Genomic DNA, 23,728 nt, shown 5'->3' with positions numbered 1-23,728 from the left:
CAAATTCTACAAAAAGCAGTAGAAAACAGCAAACACAGCCCTACCATTTAATCATATTACAATGAATACTCGCATCACTGCTATAATTTAGAATGTTTATGGCTGTTTCCTTCCGCTTTGCGCGGAACCCAATAACAGTCTATGCAGTGTTAGACTATAGGTTATTGTAAACAATATAGATTAGATATCTATCTCCGACCTGTAATACTTGTGTACTGCGCTGTTTTAGGTGTATATCAACAGACCGCCTAACGCAGAGCCTTTGGAAATTATATTAATTCCGTGAGGTCTGCGGAGGCAGTCCACTGACAAACTTGTGATAACATTTCCCCGGTCTTCAACGAAACCTGATGAATGACCGTTCCCGCAAACCTTGTCCTCTTTGGTAAATTGTCGCACTATGACTTTGCAAATTCATGGGACAGAATCGGCTCATTGAAATTAGCAGTTGAATTGAGGGACTTCTTTTGAGATGCGCATAATTCAAACGTTTACCGTACCATGCCTTAACAAGGAAAATGCTATCCCAGTAACTGTTGTCCAAATAGAGCACACTATTTCCCACTATTGAACGTATTCTGAAAAATAAAATGTACAGATGTAGGCCTAATTAGTGTGCCTTAAAATGTACAAATAATTGTGACAATTACTTTGAATCTGTCTTTGAGCTTTGCATAGGCCGCGTTTCCTGCGCTATGGTGGTTGCGTGGTTATGTGCTTACCTACATTACATTGTTATAACACAGACGTGCATTAAATTATTTGAACTAAATTGTACTTTTAACTCAATGTTAGTAGCCTAGGCAAGCGCATGGGAAAGTGTAAATCGATTAGGTGGTGTCAGCCTAAAAACCTACATGAATCCAGTCTTCTTTGTTATTTTTGCTCTCAGGAGAAGTGTTGGGGGAAAGTGTTTTGTTGATATTTTCTTTCGCAGTGGAATGGGGAACTGTTGATTGCTCCACTCTGATATTCGAGCCTGATAGCGTCTCGGGAAAGGAAACTAGTCGGCAGCTCAGGCAAACGGAGTTGGCAGCTCAGGCGAGAAGCGATGTTCTTTTTCCCTCAACCTCAAGTTCATGTATTTGAAAGGGGAAATACGGAAGCTCTCTTACAGAATTGTAGAGCTAATGATTTAAGCGCAAAACATAATTTCATTATAGCATACACTGTGGAGTACTTCAGTGCTTTGTCCCAATTTTACGGTTTTAATAAGAGGAAAGACATTCTTTAAAAACAGGTGAACCCCTTAGTGGATGACTTTCAATTAAGTTAATTCAAGGTAACATGCTTTGAATTCTTACGCTTTGAAAATGGAACATTAAATCAGACAAAAAAATAAATAAATGCAGCTCTCCAGAACTTTATCTGCGATCAAGCCCCTCTTGGTTACTGCCTCCCACTATACCTGTATCAGAATAGTCCAGATGAGTTGAGCTCTCTTACTGTGCACGAGAATCAGGATCTCTGTCTCCAGTTCTTGCCAGGAGTGCCCAGGTTGGTGCCCCCCCACCCTCACCCGTGTCTTGCCAGCGACTGTAGGCCATTTCCCATTCCCAGCTCCTGCCCCGCAGTTGCCATGGGTCTGGCCCGCGCCTCTGCCCCACGCTGGGCCGGAACAATGCCCGAGACACAGAGGGTCTTTTCAGCCGTGGCCTGCGCCCAGCTGGGTGCATGCTTTTCGCGAGAGAGGCACATACGGAGGTCACACATTTCTGCGATAACCAAAACAGGCCCTCTGGTCCGCCGTGGTGGGGCGGCGAGCAGAGGCTCCGTCGTCAGGGTTAAAACCGGGGCGAACCCGGGGCCTCCAAACGGCCATGTCACAGGCACCCCGCCTGGGTTTTGTCTGAGGAGAATGGGGCCCCTTGGCTAAATAAATGAGTTACTCTAAATGAGTGTCTCTCATTCGCATTCATGGACTCACCCAGTGGCCTAATCCAGCTCGCTGGCTGGGCTGTATTATGTATCTGTGCTCACAGCTAAGACCTTTGGCCAGCCTTCCCATCTCCTTCCTCTCAGCCTCTGAGACTTCTCTCTCTCTTTCTCTCTCTCTCACTCTTTCTTTTTTCACCCATTCCCCCCTTCAAAATATGAGGACTGTCAAAATATGGTTTGGGTGAACAGAGAGAATTGGGTTCAGTGTTGTCAGCGTTTTTCGGTCTGTGAGTATTTCCACAGAAGCCTTGAAATGGACGTGATCATTGGGGAGGGGAATAGGGATTGAAGAGGAATTGAAATGCTGAGGAATTCCTGCTTGTTTTCCCTGGCCCTATTCACAAACAAATACAGGTTTTTGTCAGGGTGTTAAAGCGCCTTTGCCGTTACGTAGGGCCCTCCTCTGCATACCCACCCCCCAGACACACACACACACACACACACACACACACACAACACACAGACACACACACACACACACACACACACACACACACACCACACACACCACATACACCACACACACACACACCACACACACACAGATAGTTAGACGGCCTCTCACACTGCGCCCCATCCCCTCCGTGTCTCCAGCAGTTGGATTGATTCTGTTGAATGTGATTCATTAATGCCTGCAAATTACGGGAATCAAAAGCACCAGAGCAAGAGTTCAACTGTGAGGTTTAGCCAGCCATGAGCCATGCTGTGAAATATTAATACTTCAATTGATGAAGGCACATTATTGGCTTCATTAAAAATTCTTAATAAAAGAACATTAAATACTTCAATGACGCTTTGCACTTTTATGACAGAAGACAAGACACTGCACAAGTGGGCTTTTATTTGCTCTCCTCAACCCAATAACTTTCAAGTGGCCAATTATATTTTGTTTGAAAATCATTCCTAGACTTCAAACGAGAAATCATCCTAAATTGCAAGTGTGAGGATATTTTTACCACAAAAAAAATCAATTTTCATGATCCATTATTCCAAAACGCCTGGCTTAATATAGAATGCAACTTCCAACTGTTGAAAATAATTAACTATGGTGGCTACCCAGCAAATTACACTTTGCAACTACAGAGCGTGTACTTTGGGGGTTGTGTGTGTGCGTGTGAGTGTGTGTGTGTGTGTGTGTGTCAGTTGGGACTGTTTCTAGTCGCACTTGAGTGAGTGCAGTGTGTGCTGTTGGGATTCCTAAGGGGATTTGTCCACTCCCTGGTCTCTTGTGTGGGGGCAGAGGTTTGTCCAACACCCTCACAGGTGCAGGCCTTGTCGCATTTTGTGTCCCACCACACACACAGCTCTTGGCTGCCATTAAGGGTTGAGCTTGTTTACAGTAGAACTGCGCATGTCTGCTGCCATTGCATGAATCTAGTTAATGGCCTCTGGTGAGAGAGTGATATTGCTATGTTATACCACGGCTTGGTTGAATTTCTTATTGTGACACATTCTTTGGGAATATCAATTGAATTTGTATATTTGCACACCTGTGAAGAAGTCCACATTTTTTATACTTGTATATTCATTTGTTGAGTTTGTTTTGAGGTTGTGAGCTGTCTCGTTGTGACAGAGTTAGTGGATTAGTGTACTGTCAGAAGTCCAGAGAGCAGAAAAATCAGTGACATTTTCGTAGGTTACCCTACATCTGGACAATGGACCACAGTGATTTTACAAGCTAGAACGCTGGGCTATGCTAGCTTAGTTCTAGTAATGACAGTTTGTCCTGAAAGTGAAGTTAAAGTGAGGTGAGGTGAAGTGAGTTATGATGGAACAAAGTAGTTAAAAATGTAAAAATTATATTACCTTAACTTAAATTATATTAACTTAACATACTTAAGCAACTTAACACAACACAAGTGTGACAACCATGGTATAAGCGGGATGCTGGACTTTACTGCATTTGGGTAGCAGAAAATAATGCACTACAAGGTGCAGTAATGGCCACATTACCACCAGGAACAAGCATTATTCTGTGCTCCTGGAATGCTTTGCTATCCCTAACATAACACATTTATTCGTTTTTTCTATTAGTGTGTGAGTAGGCTATGGATTTCTGTCTTCCTTTATTATTCACATCTGAGGTATGGTGTTGGGAATAGTCAGCATTTCAGAGTTGTGTGGATCATTAATGGTCTCCAAATTTAGATCGGTGTTGTTGTTGTTGATTTTTTTTCCTTTTCAATCTTTATTCATTTGTGTGGGAAGTTGTCTCCAGCTGAAAATGATACCTGTTTATTTGTTGTTGATAAGTGGGATCAGCAGAGAATCGGTATCGAATTGCAGCCTTAATCTTCTCCGTATTTGTATATGTGGTGCCATGGAAGCCGATACCGTAGCCCATCAAAGCGAGCCATTGGACGAGCCCCACTCGCCAACAGCTGGGGGCAGGAGGGGATCGGGGCCTTCTGCTGGAGAAGTGTCCTCCTAGGGGCCCGATTCTAATCTCCGATAATGCCCCCTCAAAGCTCTCAATAACAGATGTGACACATTTCCCTTTAGATGGTAGACACTCTTGCTCACTCTTTCTCATGACATTTTTTTCCAGGTTCGGTAATAGCTCCAACTAGCGGTTCTGGGATGACACATTTGCTTTTTTGTACAGAAAGCTGTGCTTTTAAGCAATTCTGGCCATTCCAAAATGTTTTTCAGCTGCCCGTGGTCACATACCGCAGAAATGTAAAATGTCGCCAGTTCCTCCCATCTTCTCTTTGCCTCACTCCCCTTGCCCTTCACCCTGACGTCCTCCAGCACACACTCGCAACTCTGCGCCGGACAGAATGACCTCAGATGTTTTTTCTCTCTTTATATATGCTGGCTCATTTTTAATCTCCACTTAAGAAACAAAGCCCCCCATTTTGCGGTCTGTGGCCAGTTGATGTTGTGATAGCTGCTCCGTCTTATTGTGCGCAGTTCAGTTCGTATTGTTCGGCATGTTTACCCTCCTCTCCCCCTTCTGTCTCTCCCGGCTCCCTGCTGCTTGGTTCCGCTTGGATTTTAAACGGCTACAAAAAAGAGAGAGAGTGAGAGAGAGGAAAAAAAAACCTCCACGTCCAAATATTGACTGGGTCTTAGGACCTCAGCCCTTCTCCAAGCCAGGACGAGACCCGTGTGAAAGGGCACTATTGTTCCTGTCTTAGCCGCCCTTTGCCAGGGTCTAAAGTATGTAGGCCTCTGTAACACAAGGACTGGGTACGGCGGGCCTTGTCTCGCTGAATACAGCCAGGGCGCACAACGGGGGCAAGATGCATAGGGTAGGGGTGGGAGAGCACTCAGGAGAAGACTGCACCGGAAAGAGAGGGGGCTGGGGGTGTGGGGGCAGGAGAGACCCTGTCTCAGCGCCAGTGGGAATGAGCTCCCACCGTCCTCACCGCCCCGCTGCCCGCTCCGCCTGCTCCGCGGCGTGGATTAGGCTCCGGGTTTGGGAAGCATTTGGCTGGCCCTTTCTCAAGGAACAAGGGGGTGTCAGGAGAAGGAGCTCACTGGAGAGAAAGTTCTCCTGCAGTGTAACCAGCACATCCTGCTGGTTTGTGACCTCATATACAGAGGAAGGTGCTTGGCCCCTTTCTCTCAGCTTTATACATCCCGATACGCTAATAAGTCCGGAAGCTTTAGTGTTTCACGGGTGGAAGGGAATCCTTCTCCTTGCCTTGTGTCCTTCATATCGTTCCTATTTCATTGTTCTCCTGTTGTTACAGTGTTACACTGCCTTGCGGCTCAAAGGAAGTCTTGGAAGGGTTCAAGCAGGGAAATTCATGTGGTTGTCACCTTGTATACTTGCAATCTTTTTTTTCGGTGCCTCTGCGGCGACAGCCTGGTGAACGATCGAGTTATTTATTTACATCTTTTAAACTCTTTCAGTTTATTCTCCCCTCCTTTCTTGGTTTTCCCTCTATTTTCTTTTTCTTTCTTCCTCTGTGTTTTTTTTAGGAGAGCTTTTAAATGTGATTGGTGAAATGGCATCCCTTGGGTCTTTGAAGCCAGTGTAGGTATTAACAGAGAGGCACTAAGGGGCTTAAAAGGTCATCAACCCATTGTGTGGAGACACAAAACACTTCCTCCAAGGCCCTTCACCCCCTCTGCCTCGGCCTCACAGAGCTATGGCCTGGCTGACCATTCATATTAATCAGCCTTAGCCCCTAATGACTCTGATAAAGGCTCTGAAAGAGTCCTAAAGTGCCCCAAACCCCCCACTCTGCTCCTGATAAGCACACATAGGATAAAAAGTGTTGCATGCGGTGAGCGTTGGTCTCTGTACAAAATCAGGCAGAAAAGACCTATCCAATCTCCACATCCTCCATTAGAGACCATTTAATCAGAGGGGAAAGAGAGGTAATAGAGGATGCATTTTTTGGTGAAGCACACTTAAAGGATGTGAAAAAAAAGTTTCCTTTTTTCTTTATTAAGGGCCAAGCTGCTTGATGAGAGAGAAATGGAAGGAAAGGGGAGAAAGGAGAAAGGGAGGGAGAGGGAGAGATGGTGCAGCAGGAGGTTGAAAAAGAAAGAGAGAGAGAGAGTGAGAAAGAGAGAGAGAATCACAGAAAGAGTGAAAGAGAAATAAGAGAGAACAGGAATAGTGTGTTTGGATAGCTTGCCCTATATCCCAGCTCTGCTCACTCTTTCCACACGGGCGCCATAAAAAATAGCTGTAGAGATGGCTGTGTCTCAAGTACATGAATATTATCGGCTTACTCCGTGTCCTCTCATGCTTTCCTTTATTTTTCCCTACTCCGATTCTTAATTTATTCTTATTGAGGGAGGAGTGTAATTGGTTTCCAGCATATCAGTCCATGCCTGAACCATGGGGCTCTCTTGAGTTAAAATGGTGAGGAGGGAGAAAGTGAAAGAAACAATGAGCAAGTGAGTGAGGGAGGGAGCTATGTGGGCCTACTTTCTTGGCAAACTTGGATTGGAACAGCCCAGAGTTGGGCGTGTGGAAGACATGGTACACAGACTTGGCACAGTGATTCAACAATCATCCCGACTGGCAGCCATTTTAGGTTCAAATTTCCGTATATCGTAGCCCTCCAGAAGATTTCAAATTGCCAGGAAAAGTCGGCACATCATTAAACAAAATGTGATTAAAAGTAATCGTAAAGTTAAACGTACGGGGCACATTTTTGGTAGCTGTCGCTGCCTGCAACTTTCTTCATTGTTTTTCTCGTCCAGTTGTGTTAATTAAACCGTGTTATCTTAATGGTTTGATATTCAGAGACATTTTGATCCACGAAGGAAATAAATACTCTCCACATATTAAAATGGCCACCTTAATGAAACCACATAATTGAAACGGATGGTACATGCTGTTCTATTTACTATGAGAAAATTAATAAGCCCATTAAATGTGCTGTACATTTTAGAGTCTGTGTTTGGTAGTTGGAGTCTTAATAATAGACATGTGTGACAGAAAAAAAAAAAAACTTTGGCAGAAAGATTTCATTGGCAGCAAGCAATCAATATAATTCTGCCACCCAGAGAAAAGCACATCAAGTGAATTTGTTGCTGCGTTACCATAATGCAAACCAGAAAAATAAGTAACTTTTAAAAACCTGTGGGCAGCGAAGTGTCTTTTTCACAGAACTTTGCCGGACCTTTGGTCATTATTATACTATGGAGGGAGCGATAGAGCCTTTCCTTGTATCGAATGTGAGCACGCACTGAGCTTTGGGACCCATGAAATATTAAAAGCTGTTTGCGATCTCCGAGTCGAGTCTGGCCAACAAACCTTCACACGCAACGTGGGGAAAATGAGGTCAAGACGGCCATGATTGGAATGTCAGGGTCGACATTTTGTCTCAGTGCTGTATCACACATGGGCTCTGTTTCGCTTTGTCGTGATCTGATTTTACATGCTCTGAGCTTGAGTGTTACTCTTGGTGTTTCGCTTGTGGTGTTATATTTTTTTTCACGAAAAATGTTTAAGCGAAGTTTTTAACGGTATTGCTGTGATTGCTGTGATCCAGAATCTTCTCCGTTTCCTTGGAGGGGTTCTCCTTTGTCTGTCGATACATCCAGACAGGGAGGGGTCCTTAAGGCAGCCATTTTTGAAATTGTCTCCATTTTGTTTTTTTTCCCGAACGGGAAATATTGAATAGAAAGATCCAGATGTAATTTTGTTTCTCTACCCATTTGCAACACTGTTTGTACTTGTATCCCGCATGAAATGTTGTTTGTTTGGCTCAGTTTCACTCAGTGCCAGTACCTAGCACTGTAGTGTTTGTTATGACAGTATGGCTGTCTTCGTCCGAACTTGTGCCAATGTGTTGGTGTCATTTTCTGAAACAGTGCCCAGTTATGTTTTACTCGCTCTCACTCTACACACTGCCACTGCTGGCACTGTGTTCCCAGCTCCCAGTGGGACTTCATTATTACCTGATTTGCGTTGAAACCGCACCAATGACCTATTTGTCTCTTTCTTTTCCCTCTCTTTCTCGTCTTCTTAATCATCATCATCATCATCACCCCCTTGTCCTCTCCCCTCCGCTGGTGACACGGCCCTTGTATCAGTGGTGCGGGGGACCACGCTGGGCAGACGCTGGAATCATGGAGGCTCATAATCTTCCTTTATGTCCTCACCCCTTCCCCACAGCCAGGCCTCAGTTATTCTAGTGCATAATTGATGGAGAAGTTAGAATAGCAGAAGTAATGCGATGAGAGGGTGCAGCGGAGCGCAAGAGCGGACAAGCGCCGGGCTGCCAGTGGAGAGCGGGATCGCGTGCGTGGGGCAGCAAACATTGCTCGGGACGAGAGGGCACTGGGAGGAACAGGTCCTGACATAAAGCTGGGACAAAGTGTCAGTCTCCAGTCAGTCACGCTCCGCGCCGGGCACCGTGTGCGTGACCTTCTGTCCAGGCATTCCCATCAGGCCTGTCGTTCCAACATCCCTCACTAGACCCCCCACCCCAGTCTTTATTAGCCGCTCAGCACAGGAGTGATGCTGAGCCTGGCCGTGGATACGAGATGGAACATTCCGACTGCACCGGTCTCTTGCTTGGCCCTAATGATGATGAGATTGGTGTCTAGATTGGAATGCAGTGAGCACGCTGGTCCCTGTTCCCATGCTTAAAGTGCACGGCGTCGTCCCCTCGCCTTGCAGCCAATTGCAGGGGGGGAAATACCCGCCCAGGCCCCGAGTCTCCGGTGACAAGGTGTGTGTCACACCTAGAGCAGGCACTACAAAGAGGTGCTAATGGCTGAACAGCTCTACTTTGTCTGTTAAACAATGAGCTGTGACCACTGATAACCTGGGTAGTCTTGTTTCAAAGGGGCTCCAACTGCTTTTCCCAAAAAGCCCTTGAGGAAATGAACGGATCTCTTCCTGAAATTCATGCTGAAAAGAAAAGAGAAGGAAGGGGCAGGAGAAAAGGCAACCAAAGGTACTGGTTATAAGGCACAGGAATTTGATAGCAGTCAGTATTAATCACTCTTTTCTTCAAGACTGGTTTGGCTCAGGGAAATTGAACATGGGACTTGTCATTGTGAATTTTGTTCACTTAATGTGATTTGAAAAGGCTTCTAAAATGCATATAGTTACTGCTGCGTTTGGGTGCCTACCACTGTTTCATGAGCATTATGTTACCAGCTATGGTTTTTGGTATTCGCAGTAGCATATTGAAAGTACATTTATTAAGTTATTGTAAACCAAAATATTCCATTGAAATAACATAATAGTTAAGTTGTGAAACAGTACTCTGGGAATGTAAGTTCAGTTTTGGAAGGTTTTGTGTGATGTAGTACAATTTGATTTTTTTTTCAAACTCACAGAAAAAAAACACACCTGATTATTTCAGAATGTGTGAATATCAGTGTGAACAAGAAACACATGTCTGTCCAAAACTCTCCGCCCTCGGAGACACAGCAGTCTTAGCCCCAAGTAAGAATAAATAACTTTAATGAAAATAAACAGGGCGATGCGGATACTGTCTCTGACTTATAATTTAACTTTGTGCATGTGGTCATGGGGAGGGGAAAAAGGAACTCTCACTAGTAAGTCAAAAGCAAGCGTTTGTCTCAGGTATAAATATTACAGCAGGGCCATAAAGACTTCCGATGGAAACATAAGCACCAAACGCGCTCAGGAAACAAATCAACCATCTTTATGGTTTTGCCTCTAGCCCCTTCACAGTTTTCCGCTTTCCTGGAACGACCTAGCCCCCACAACGGCAAATCAAGCCCGGTTGTGTAACGCTGGCTCATTTTTATTTGGAATAATTTACTATTTTAATTTGTGGCTATACAGCTGAGCTGTAAACAGCCATGTGTCTTAGCATGGAAACTCCATAATATTTTGCTGGAATATTCTGCCCTATGGGCTTTGAGAGAACAGCAGCAGTTGGTTGTGTAAATAATGATTCATTTGGTGGTGTATAAATAGTGGCATGGGCGCTGTTCTAATTCTAGTAAACAGAACAGTGTGGAGGATTGTATGTGTTTATATGTGTATATGTGTGTGTGTGTGTGTGTGTCTATGACTTTGTTTAGATTAGGGTCAAGTATTCAAACTGTATGGTAGGGACACCACATGGACAGTAGTGTTTTGAATTACTTCAAGTGACCGTTAAATGGGGTTGTATAAATCATGTTTTGCTCATAGTGTGACAGAAATCAAGAAGCAATATGCTTGTCACACAACAATATTATATTTAAGAGGTAATACTTTACAGAATAATCGTACAAATAAAGTATGGCTGTATACATAACTGTAGTATGTGAAAACTATATTTGATGACAAAATTATCTATATTTGCGGATAAAAATGTGTTTAAAAAAATCTGTTTTGTGATTAGATATACGTTTTTATAATAGAAATACTACATAGACTGAAATATATGCGTTTGAACTTAAACAGTTGTGTAAAAAATTATTTGTAAAAATGCTCATTCTACAAGAACACCCAAAATCTACTAATAGGTTAAAAATAAGTTAAAAGCAAAGAAAAAACATTGACTCTCGGTTACATTTTAATGTTTTACTACAAAAATATATATGCCCTTTTTTCTTGAAGTGGAATCATGAAAGCAAAAATGCAATAAGTTAAAATATATTTTTTTATTTTCATAGATATGAATGATTTATATTTAACATGTTTGTGTTTTAATTTAATTTAGTATACAGACAAAATAATTTAATGCATTTAATATGATTAAGTATTATGTTACATTCTATGAATCTGATAATATCCTAATATAAAGTATATCCAAAACTATTTTGTATTTCAAAAACAAAATTTCCAAAGAATAACAAAAATATTGTGTAGTAAAGTAAAGTAAATAGTAAAGTTAGCATAAGTAATGTGTTTGCTGAATATAGACTATCTGTACTTGTGTGTGAAAGAGTTAACTGTCGTCTTAAACCCGCTTGCGTGCCAGGGTCTGTCGCTTCTCCTCTGTCATGCTCACTTGAGCTTCACAAATGATTAGAGACCGAAAGAAAAACTGATAAAATAAATCCCCAGTCGGTAACAGTCCAGCTCGAGGAGTCCTGTGACCAGCACTCAGTCACATGGGCCATCAAAGGTTTGCCTGCCGGTGAGGTCTAGACACGCGAGGCCCAGGGGACGGTCACTGCACAGCCCCCACGGCGCACACCTCTCAAACCATCAGCACCTCACCTCACTAGATGCTCCGGGCAAGCTTCCTGGTTCCGGTGATTTGTGTGAAAAGCGAAACTTTAGATTGGCCATGGCCAGTGGTCGTAGAAAGTCTCAATTGTTCAATTGCTCAATTGCTTGTCGACGTTTTTCGCCAAAGAAACAGTATGCTAAATTGTGATTGATTGTGTTGATTGAAGTAGGTAATGGCTAGTGTCTGTATATTCCTATTGCATTTACTTTAGTGGGCGTGCTGCTGATTGTTGTGTTCATTGGTTTGGTCTTTCAAGAACATTGCGTGACTAAAAGCTGTTGTGCATGAAGTGCCTCATACATTTACAGTATGTGAAAAGTAGAACATGGAACTGAGGGATTGGTAGGAGGAGTCTGAAGGGGTGGGCCAATGAGAACTCAGCAGGAGGTCACGAAGACCAATAGTGCGCAACTCCGTGAAACGTCTAGCAGGGTTGGTGTGCAATGTGGACAGGGATTGGATAGAGTGTTGCGCTGGAGCTTTTTGATCAAGGTCAGGGTCACCATTTTCTTTAGCATGTGCCATTTGCTAGACATTCCACCATCATCGTGGAGACATTTAACTTGGTGAGGTGATTAATATTTTGTGGTGTACTCGGCAGTGACAGCGGAGTTGTGTTTTAAACTGATGGCGAATCCAGATGGCTCCATTCTCGCAATCTTAATCAGAATCTTCAAACTGGGCTGGCGCTCAGTACTAACCACAGCAGTGTAATGTTGAAGTAATGCGAAATTACAAAATTCTTTCCCCCCTTGCGAGCAGTTGTGGCAGTAATTTTATACAGGTCTGGAACACTATGCTTTGCACAAAGGCACAGGACACAGTAGCATTTGATGGTGGCCTCGAAGATATCACAGCTCGGAAACAAATAAACCAGACACCACTACAGGGAGAATGGCTTGATTCGTAATGGGGCTTGTGTCTTGGCTTGCTTGTGTTTCTGTGCTCCATGATATGTAGTGCATGTATTTATGTGTGGTAGGGTGTTGCTTTTGCTAGTTTGGCAGCAAGCACAAGGGAGTGCTCCACTCTGTGTGTTTTCCTATTAGCATCGCTATTAGTCAAACACAGCCCAAGACCTACACACTCTCTCTTAGACAGGTCTCTCAGATCCAGAATGCAAGCGGATACAGCACCTCTCCCTGCCAAAGAAGCCCATTTTTGTCATCTCTCACCCTCACACACACACACTCTCTCTCTCACTCTCTCTCTCTCTTTTTTTTCTCTCTCTCTCTCTCTCTCTCTCTCTCTCTTTCTTTCTACTCTCACACGGTCCATTTCACTATTTGCCACTTGCCTCCCCTCACATTCTAACACGCTCCTTTCCCCTTTCTGTCTCTGTCACTCTCTCCATTACAGCTCCCCCCCTCTCCGCCCTCCACTCTTTCCTTGAATGTCTTGTCTCTCTATTTCACCCCCCTCCTCCTGGCTTCCACCTCCTCCACCTCCTCCCTTCCCCTCCCTCTGTTCCGTCGCCAGTAGTCTGCCACGTCCGCTGGCTCCCGTCTTCGGGGCCTGATATCAGATTTGCGAGGGCTGAGATGACGGGGGTCGGCCAGCCCATCCCAGCGCAGCGCCCTGAGCTCCGCTCCCTGATCATCCAGCTTCCATTGTCAGGCTTGAGCTCTCTGATGTCATCTCCCCGTCTCACCCCACCCAACCCATCCCCAACCCCCGACGGCCACTTCCACCGATAATATCCTACACGGCCGGCGGGTCCCTTTAGAGGACTCGTCCCTCCATGTGATGTATAGGTTCTGCTGGCTGGTTCAGTAATTTTCCCTGCTTTTTTCCCACTTTATTTCCTGCGGCGCTTGTGAAATCAGATGAGATCGGGATCAGCCCAGGAGATCACGGGGAGTGCATGAGCACGAGCTGCAGTATTTCTTGAAAGCTCCATTCGCTGCAACAACATTTTGCCCCTTGCACCACAATACCTTCTCACATAATTCCATCCTCTGTATACTGGTGTATATGTGTGGTTGTTTCTGCAATCAGAGTGTTGTGTTCTCTCTCTCTCTCTCTCTCTCTCTCTCTCTCTCTCTCTCTCTCTCTCTCTCTCTCTCTCTCTCTCTCTCTCTCGCCATGGTTGTGATATCCAGGGCCTAGTGGCCCGCTACCTGCATGGGTGTGATATGGCGCTGTGGTGGTTCTGTCCTCCATATGGAGGAGTGCTGGGCCAGATGCTTCTCAGATGATTGCGACGCGCGGCATGATTTTAATTTGCGTCGCCGCTCCTTGCCCAGACGGACGTGCTAATTTCATTTGGTGTGAAAATGAGTCGGCAGACAGGGCGGAGGAGCCGCTTGCAAAAGCACGGCGCTCACGTGTTTTTCCACTCCACCGCAATATAAAAAAATAGGAAAGGGCCTGGCTTGTTTTTTCGAGTGAAGTTTTTGGGGAGAGGTTTTCGTTGGCTTCGCGTGCTGTCATTTTTGGACCAATTCAAGAGAGATTCTTTAAGAAGTGCAATCCAGAACGCCTTTTAGCCCGGCTTGGACGTGTGAACTGTTTGAATCCAACTCCCTCATTACCACTAAATCTTATCACTACACCTAAGGAAAAGGCACCGAAGGGGGAAGAATAACAAAGAATCAAACAGATTTCACAATGAATGCTTACGCTGTAGCGCCGACCCTCCCAATGTGTGTTTTTTTTCCTTTTGGCCCTTTGTTCCGCTCCAGACTGCAGATGACGCGTGTGAAACGCGACGTGATATCTACGCTCTAACGGTTCATTATTCCTGGCTTTTCTTGCCACCGAGAGAATGAAAGATCACTCCGCTTGTGGAGAAGAGAAAAAAAAAAAAGAAGAAAGAGTGCGACACTGACCTTGTGGCAGTTCGAGCCGTGTTAAAGCCCGAGGTTTTACGCGGCCGCGTCAGAGCCCCCCCCCCACTTCCCCTCCTTCTCCTCCCCCTACCCTCTCTCACGCTGGGGCAGTAGCAGTATCACCCATGAAGGATTGGGTTCCGGCCCGATGCTAATCGCTGCTCTCCACGCTCCGCCATGTTTATGATGCCTTGAAAACGCTTATCTGCCCCAGACATCGGCTCCAAAAGTCAGCTGTGTCTTGCTAAAGGTAAACACATGTGGGGGCTCGGTGGTGCCTTTCACACGATAGGGCTTGGGGAACCACTGTGAAGACCTTGTCACCTCGTACTGTCATCGTAGCGCTGGGGTGTTGCCATCTATGTGTGAGTGATAAAGCTCTTCGAAAACAACTGAGGGAAAGACGTGCTCTCACAAAGGATGTTTACACTGTTACATTCAGCCAGCCACAAAGTGCGTCAGTCACGTCTGTAGAATTGTTAGCGGATGAATATGTATTTTGGAGTTTTTACGTTTGTTTTGTCTTACTCAAGGTCTTTCATTTTCTCATTCTTTATGTTTTCAATGAATGGGGAGGGAGAGAGCCAAGTCTAGCAATGGAAAGTGGATTTAGACCATTAGTGGACAGTTAAGCCTTGAAGAGTTGGCCAGTGAAAGCAGAGCCTCAATTTGATAGTCTGTAGCACCTGGTTAACTTCACTGACAATAACGGTCGCAGCCCTGGGACTGCTGCCTAGTTATTCCTTCTCCCAAATGAAATTGCTCCCCATAAAACTATTGATTGGCTTCTTTTGCTTTTATTTTGTCCACTCTCTTCTCTCACCCTAATGTCTTTCCACCACATCCCCTCTCTACCTTTAAAAAGCCTGACAAAGGCAATGATGAAAACACGCTGAATGGTGGCGCCTTTTGTTAAATGAACGACAAGGGACTTGAGGGTAACCCGTTAAGGGTTTCACAGCGAGCCTTTCCACAAGGCTCGAAGCTGGCTAATATAATCACAGTGAAAGAGCTGCCGAGGCTATTGTTTTAACAAATGAGTAGCGCTGGAAAATTTGGATGGCGGTCAGGAGTGGCCGACGACGGATACGTTCAGCAGATGGACACCCTGAACACTCCAATTAGAGAGCGGGCTAACAGATGACATAATTACCCAGAGGAGACCACTGTCTTTCAGGTGCTAATTGAATCGGTCCGTTTGCCAAAGAACTGCTCCCATCTAGTGCACAGTGCTTGGCCGCATTCCTGCTGCAAAAGCCTGTGGCGTATATCGGCCGGGACGATGATAGCGTTTTTAGCGCAAATATTTTAAGCTTGTGAGAGTTGATCCGGGGTGGGTGTGAATCATGGTTCATTTGGTTGTTTTCATTTTTTTGTGACACAGTTTTTAGTTTTCTCCCGAGGCCTATCAAATTACTGGCCTGTGATAGACCGGACTCATTAGTGAAATGGTGTAGAAAGACCACTTAACATAAGCAGCCGTAATGCAGACGAGATTTGCTATTGTGATCCTCGCTGATGAATAACAGCTTGTCCGCTTTTGTTCTCGCATTAGGGCCTTTAGGAATAATGGACAAATATGTTTAGCTGTCAGTTAGTTAGCGCCTGTAGATGTTAATAGGAATTTCATTCACTGGCTTTACAGCCAAGGTTTGTTGGTCAGGCCGATGTCTCGTTTGAAGTTTGTGTGTGTGTGTGTATGTGTTTGTGTGTGTGACTTTTGTTCACACACACATTCACTTGTTTGGTTCTTTGCTCTATTTTTTTGGTCTTTGAAATGGATGGCTTTTGAGAGCAGATGAAAAAAATCCTGCACAGAGGAATCAGAGCAAACGAGGGAAGACAAGTTGTACTTTTGTCCATGCGGTGCCGAACTGCAGGCATCTAATTGTGTCTGACACGTCCCTCCCCTGGCAAAGAAAAGCTTTTTCAGCACGTCAGCAAGATTTCAGCGGGCACAGAATCTCTCTGAAGCATCTCAAGATCCCCCCCCCTTTCTATTTCAAGTTCTTCTTCTCTTCTGACGCTATGTCTCAGAATTTTTGTATCTTTTCTTCAGCTTTTTGCATATGTGTAGTAAGACTAAGAGAGAAAAAAGGAGGGGAAAATGTGTTGTAGTTCGCTCACGGCCATTGTGACTGAAGTGTCGCTTTCATGCCAGTTGTGTTGGACCAGACTGCTTCTTGGCCTGTGCCAGTTGTAAACAAACTTCACGCCATCACATTTGCATTGTGAGTGAGAGTAAGTAAACACCAACACGCTGGGCAATTGGGATCTCTCGCCAGAGTGACCACTCCACCCTTGTGTGTGCGGGGTCTCCTAGTCGAGTGAGCGAGAGAGAAAGAGAGAGAGAGAGAGTGGCTGTTTTACACAAATTGAGGAAACACACACACACACACACACACACACACACACACACACACACACACAAGTGTGACTCCCTGCCTCAGCGGGGCCTTTTCCTCACATTCTCACGCTGGCTCGTCCCTGCTTCTCACTTCCACCTCCCAAGGAAGCGGGCTTTCTGAGGCTGAACCGGGGCCAGGTCAGAGGTCGTCTTGCTCCGTGGTCACGCCAGAGCCTCCCAGCTGTCAGTCATCCATCGCCCCCTTTTTCTTCTTCTTTTTCTACCCCTATCTGGCTGCGCTAAGCTGTCTGCAGCTGCTCCCTCTCTCTAACAGACGTGTGATCCAATGCGATTTGGCTTGTGCAATCCCATAAAAACGAGACTTTCATTTTTCTTCCACGGACGTCTTTAGACACACACACACACACACACACACACACACACACACGCGCACACACCCGAACACACACACACACACACACACACACACACACACACACACACACACACACACACACACACACACACACACACACACACACAATCCAGAGCCTAGAAAACCTCTCCCAGAAGAAGAGTATTTCTGTGCAAGCACTGCAACAATGTGCGTAGCCTGTCAAACCCCATATGAGGACGCGGGGTGTTTAGCTAATTGTGGTGCGGTCAAAAAGCCCCATTGTCCCACCACTCCCACCCCCACCAGCACTATGACTTCCGGTACAGAAACTCAGTGGGTAGGGTCGAGCGCCCCTGGGCTCAGCCCAGCGTGACCGACACAAGTGGCGCTTTTGTGCCCCAGTCTACCAGGCTGACCCGCACCAGACCTCCATCAACATAACAAAGTAGCCCGCTCCGATCCGCGCTGAGACGCCCCGACACCCCTCCCCACGGGGGGCTCGGACAGCCAGAGGGGAGCGCGGGGGATGACGTCCTCTATGGTTCACAGGGCGACCAATCACGAGGGAAGCACATGACTTATTGATGTCATACAGTGATATTCTAACCAACGTAATTGTATTAAAACCTAGCCTATGTTTATTTTGTTTTGTGTGCCTGTTCCGAGTATAGATGTTTCTTATTATTGTTCCTTTTCTTTCCTTCTCTCTTTTCTTTCCTGTTCTTTGCTTTCTTTTCCTTTTTCCTGGTAAGATTTGTTTTTACAGCAGCATGCAAACTACGGGATGGATTCCGGTTGTAATAATCACTCCTTCGAACATGCTGTTGTTTTTTTTTTTGCGCTGCTTTGTTTCTCCCTTATTACCCACATGAATGCAACGTGTGAAACTGGAATAGCAAAGCGAGAAACTCTACCAGAACTCTGCATGAACCCGTACAATACACACCCGATGCCATGCTGTCTGAGGTAGTGGGTGGGAGATCTCGATCTCATTAGAGTTCTGGTCCAGTGTGGCTAAGCTTCATTAAAGGCGCTGTGTGTCATCCCACTCCCACTGTCCAGGCGCGTCCGCCCTGCATCTAATTTGTGGCCTCAGACATGTCTGCTGCTTTTGCAAATGATCCCTCAGATTACAGCGGCTTGTCATGTTGTCATGAGGACACTTTATGGGGAAGCCTGCTTTATGGGGCAGTATTCCACCGCCCCCACCCCCCCCCCGCACCACGTACTGTTAGCCATAAACCTTCCTCTATTTTGGACCCCTGTGTGACTGCCAGACACATAGGAAGCGACTGTTTATTAGATTTGGAGAATCTTGACCTTTTGACACCGATACCCACCCCAGCCCACCCCATCCCCTCTCCATAATGGTAAGAATAGTCTGAGTGTTGGCTCGAGCAATATACAAAAAAGACACACTGACACAAAGTAGTACTTATTAGTACTACTATAGTTATTTATTGGGACTAGAGCTTGTTTTGCTGGTAGTCATCTGCTCATATCCCCCCTGTCCACCACTTGCTAAACATGCGTCAGCTTTCAAATTATATGATGGACAAGGACTGCAGTGTAAATGGTTCGTGAATTACAAAGGCGGGCCTTTTCATGTCGGCGTCAGGCAGGGTGCTATTCGTAGATCAGTTGTCATGGTCACCGTAAACATGGTGATATATTTGCCGAGCTGTGGGCTGAGTGTGTTTAGATAGCTCTCGTCTTAATACCGCTTCATTCAGCCGAGTGATCCCCTGTGCTGACATTGGCCCTTTTCAAAGTCCACTCAAACATAACTCAGTCCAATAAGTCGCACCGCAAGCAGCTGGGGCCGACCAAATGGACACTTCTATATTCATTGAGTAGAGGAGGATAGATGCGACAGAAGGAGAGAAAAAAAACCTCAAACTTTCTTTCGTGGATTTCCTGTGGGAATTACATATACTCTCAGTGTACACATACACACACACACACACACACACACACACACACACACACACACACACAAAGGGTTAGAGTTCTCTGTGTGTTGAAGAGGAGTCGGTGTATTTTGTCATCGTGGCCTGAATGAGCATTGAGGAAGAGGTGACCATTCTCAGCCTGAGACTGGCACTGAAAGGCCTGAATCGGCCGTGGAAGCACAAGATGGCCACCACATGAAAGGCTTCATTGTCACAGCAGAGAAATTCTCATGACACCTAATCACAAAATAAAGAAAAGGAGGGAAAAATCCCAGGATCTCACAGCAATCTCTCTGGGTTATCTTGAGCAAGCGTGACCTTTGTGACATTGATAGGATTTCACACAGGGCCCTGAGACACACACACACACACACACACACTGAGAATACACATAAACACAGACTTACACGCTGCACACACGCACACACACACACACACACACACACACACACACACACACACACACACACACACACACACACACACACACACACACACACACACACACACATAAACACAGCCTAACTCACTGTCCACACACACACAAAAACACCTTGAAAGACATACACACACACACACACACACACACACACACACGCGCACACACACACACACACACACACACACACATACACACACACACCGAGGCTTTCATTAGATCTCTCTGTGGTGTGTGCTTGTGGGCCCGTGCTTTGAAGCGGTGGGGATTGTTGGGGCTAGCCTGCCCCTCTCTGTCGCACACTGCCGTCGGGGGAACTGGGGTCGGAAAAATCACAAGCAAAAACTGCCCTTGGAGAACAACAGCTGCTAAACACGAGCCCACATCGAAAAGCCCCCTCCATCCGCCCATAATGTTAAATATCGTATAAAGCCGGGATCGACATCTTTTTTTTTTTTTGTTGCACTTGATGACTACGCCGCTAATAAAAGTTGATGAGGCTTCAGAAACGCTGCAAGTCTGACGTGCTCGGCTCTGGGCTGTGGCAGAGTCTGGCTGCCCGGTGGAAGTCGGAGCTGAACGCAGACACACATTTCCCAGCCTCTCCATTTCTCTGACCACGGCCTTTCATGCGCGGCCAGCACATGTGCTTCCCTTTAATGCTGGCCCAGCGATAACCTTACCAACAAAACCAACAACAACAACAACAGCCCAAAAAAAGAAAGAAAGAAAAAAAACACCTAAACTGTTTGGCTCTGACTGACTGGGCACTCTTTGTTTGAGCTGTAAATAAAACAATAAACAAAATAAAACAACTACCTAACTGTAGTGTGTAGGTATTGTTTCTGGTGAATGAAATGATGAGGTGTTTGAAATGTGCTAAGTGCAGTGGGCGCCGTTTGACCAGAGCTGAGGACACTGACTCACCGCGGCGGGAGAAGTGGTCAGGGGATGAACCGGCAGCTGATTACCGTCCACTCTTAACCTCCACATCTGAAGAGACATCTCTTTCTTTGTCTCTTTTTCTCTACCTCTCTCTCTCTCTCTCTTTCATTTCTTCTCTTTCTCCACAATAACTTCAATCCCTTCTCTCTCTCTGCCTCAGCTGTGATCTCCCCCTCTCAACTATTCATTTGCTCTCCCTCCAATCCCCTCTCTCCCTCCTCTCCTCTCTTCTCCTCTCCTCTCTCCCTCCTTTCCTCTCTTCTCCTCTTCTCTCCCTTCCTCTCTTCTTTCTCTCTGCAACTAAAAGGCCAGTGAATTCCCCAGGTGCCAGAGGCTATCCTTCTCAAGCCAGAGTGAAAGAAAACGAGAGAGGCTGGGAGAGAGAAAGAAAGAGAGAAATGAACGTCTCCACGGCGACCTTGCACTGTGTATGTGTGTGTCGTCTCCACCCCACCCCACCCTCATGGCTCCCGCGGGAAGACGAGACCCAGTGGCATTGCTGATAGTATCTTCGCCCCTGAACCCACCTGCATTGATTTCTCACAGACACGCATTGGGCTTATCTGCCATATTGGGCTGTGAGAGAGAGGGAAAGAGGAAAAGAGAGAGAGAGAGAGGGAGAGAGAGAGGGAGGGAGGGAAAAAGGGCATGTTGGCCAGCAGACAGTGCAATTGCAGACTGTGCGGTCGCTCCATATGGCACGCACCGGGCGGTGAGCAGAGCAGCTCTCTCATCCGAAGCTTGAAGCCCTGACAGCCTGTCTGAGGTGTGTGTGTGTGTGTGTGTGTGTGTGTGTGTGTGTGTGTGTGTGTGTGTGTGTGTGTGTGTGTGTGTGTGTGTGTGTGTGCGTTATTAGGTGAGGCCTGATGTCATGGCAAAGCCCGATCCCCGCAGGTCCTGACACGCTGACCTTTCCTCTGTCAAAATCTGTCAGGGGCTCAAATGTCAGTCATCAGAAGGATGACAACAAGAGAGCATTCTCTCTCAACTCCCAACACACCAACACACACACACACACACACACACACACACACACACACATACACACACCCTTCATAGAGTGAATGTCAGCACCCAGCCCCCAAACAATCCCCGACCCTCCCAACAAAAGCAATCACTTTCATTCTTTGCGTTCTCTCTCTCTTTCTTTCTTCCTTCCTCTCTCTGTCTCTCTCTTCGCCCTCTCCCTCTCTGTCTCTCTCAGTGCGGCAACAGAGAGGGGGATGTAATCTCACCGCGTAGCTGTTGAAAGGGTGTATCAGGTGCATGGCTGTGGTCCTTTGCGGTGTATTCTCTCTGGCAGATCTGCATTATGAAGAGGAAGGGGATTGTTCGGCTGCCAGCGGAGCACAGAGACAATTAGTGGGTACAAGGGAATGTCAATCCTTTTAAGAGGAACCTGAAAGAAACACAGAGGGTGTGTGTAGTTTACCACAGGGGGATTCAGTGTGTGTGTGTGTGTGTGTGTTTGTGTGTGTGTGTGTGTGTGTGTGTGTGCGTGCGGGCTCTTTTTGTTTGCATGTGAGAACTCGGGGCGTATCTTGGCTCGCGCGGTGGTGCCACTATCACAGACGTTATCAGCGTCCCTGTCTGTTTGTGCGTCGTCTTGATCTTATTTACGTTGGGGCGCGGTATCAGCGCTTCAAGAGCCCTCCGCCTGCTTTAATTTACAGCTCCGTGGCACCAGTATCAAATGGCCTGCCACTGTGCCAACAGCCCTGAGGCAGCGTGCGAGGTGATGGAGCGTTCCGTTGGTTTCGCCCTGCCCAGCACCGATGTCGTTGTGCCCACGAGGGGGAGGGGGGGGGGGGGGGGGGGTTTCTGCGGGTTGTAACCGGATCATGCGGGATTCAGGTCCAGGGAGTAGGGTGACGGCGCTGCACGCAGGTATGCAAGGCGACAGATATGAACATAAAAGTTCAAAAGCGAGATGTGTGTGTGTGTGTGTGTGTGTGTGTGTGTGTGTGTGTGTGTGTGTGTGTGTGTGTGTGTGTGTGTGTGTGTGTCAGTGTGAGTGTGAGTGTGTGTATTTGTGTGTCTGTGTGTGTGTGACTGCGATCTATTGAGTGAGTGTGTGTGTGTGTGTTGTGTTGTTGCGGGGTTGCAGAGGATGTAACTGGATCGACATGGATCCCTGAGTTGAACCATATGCGGCTCTCAGCTCATGTTCAGTGGTGAAACGCTACGCCTTGGATCATATTAAGATTTCAACGAACAAATAAAAGAAATAAAGCCCCCACTCCCCTGAATTAATATTACGAAGACAGACAGTGGCATCGAGCTGGAGGTGAAACATATCATTATGCTCATTATGAGGGTGGTATGTGTGTGCGTGTGTGCGGGCGTGCGTGTGTGTGTGTGTCCTGACATCAGAGCGAGGGGATATCATCAGTGCCCCACCTGCTTGTTTTCTCTCTGTGATCTTGGGAACACAAGACGAGCTCGTATGGCTCGCTGTTACCCTAGATCTGTGGAATACTTGCAAATAGATCAATATATCACAGAGATGGGCCCTTAAATCAGTATTAGCCAGCAGTGGTCTGGCCGGCCGCCAGCTTACTCAGCCCTTTTCTCCCCCCTCAGCATGGATGGCTCTGCCAGAACAGATGTGCCTGAATTACCTGCGATCACTGGGATTCTAGTGAGGCTATTCGCGTTCCCGGCCTCCATATTGAGGAGATTTTTCTAGGAGATCTGGTGAGGGGCCCCTGGTCCTTCAGATTGTTATTTCTTCTTTTTTTTTTTTTTTTTCTTTTCAAAAAGCTGTTTCTCAGATTGAAGTTTGGATTTTATTATTTTTTTGAAATAAGATATAAATGCCAGCCACTGGAGCAGTGACGGAATGGATGATGATAGGTTTCATTAAAATGTGTCCAATCTCCCTCTCACTACATATCCTCTGAGACCCCCCCACCTCCACACACACACACACACACACACACACACACACACACACACACACACACACACACACACACAAATACACACATCGCTGGATCTCTGGAGCTGGGCGACTGAAAGTGCTGTAGTGCTGCCAAATGGAAACTGCGAGTAAACGGGGGAATGGGACAAATGAATCACTGACCGCTCTCTCTGACGAGCACATTTAGACACCATAAGGGGCCTGCTGCTACGGCCCGTGTGGTGAGACATCAAAGCTCGGGGCAAGCATTTAGTCTTTATAACCCCCGTCCCACCACACAAGCACACACACACATACACACACACTTTTAAATCGTAGCCAGAGGAGTGTTCG

At 46.2% G+C, this 23,728-nt stretch overlaps 1 pseudogene; it reads left to right on the top strand.

Moving 5' to 3' along the window:
* LOC125304982 overlaps nt 1-23,728 on the top strand; it is a 58,857-nt pseudogene that overhangs the window by 1,370 nt on the left and 33,759 nt on the right.

The sequence above is a fragment of the Alosa alosa genome, chromosome 12 (assembly GCF_017589495.1).
Source record: "Alosa alosa isolate M-15738 ecotype Scorff River chromosome 12, AALO_Geno_1.1, whole genome shotgun sequence".
NCBI lineage: Eukaryota > Metazoa > Chordata > Actinopteri > Clupeiformes > Clupeidae > Alosa > Alosa alosa.
Note: the sequence above shows the minus strand (reverse complement) of the source record. Positions and strands in the feature narration are given on the sequence as shown.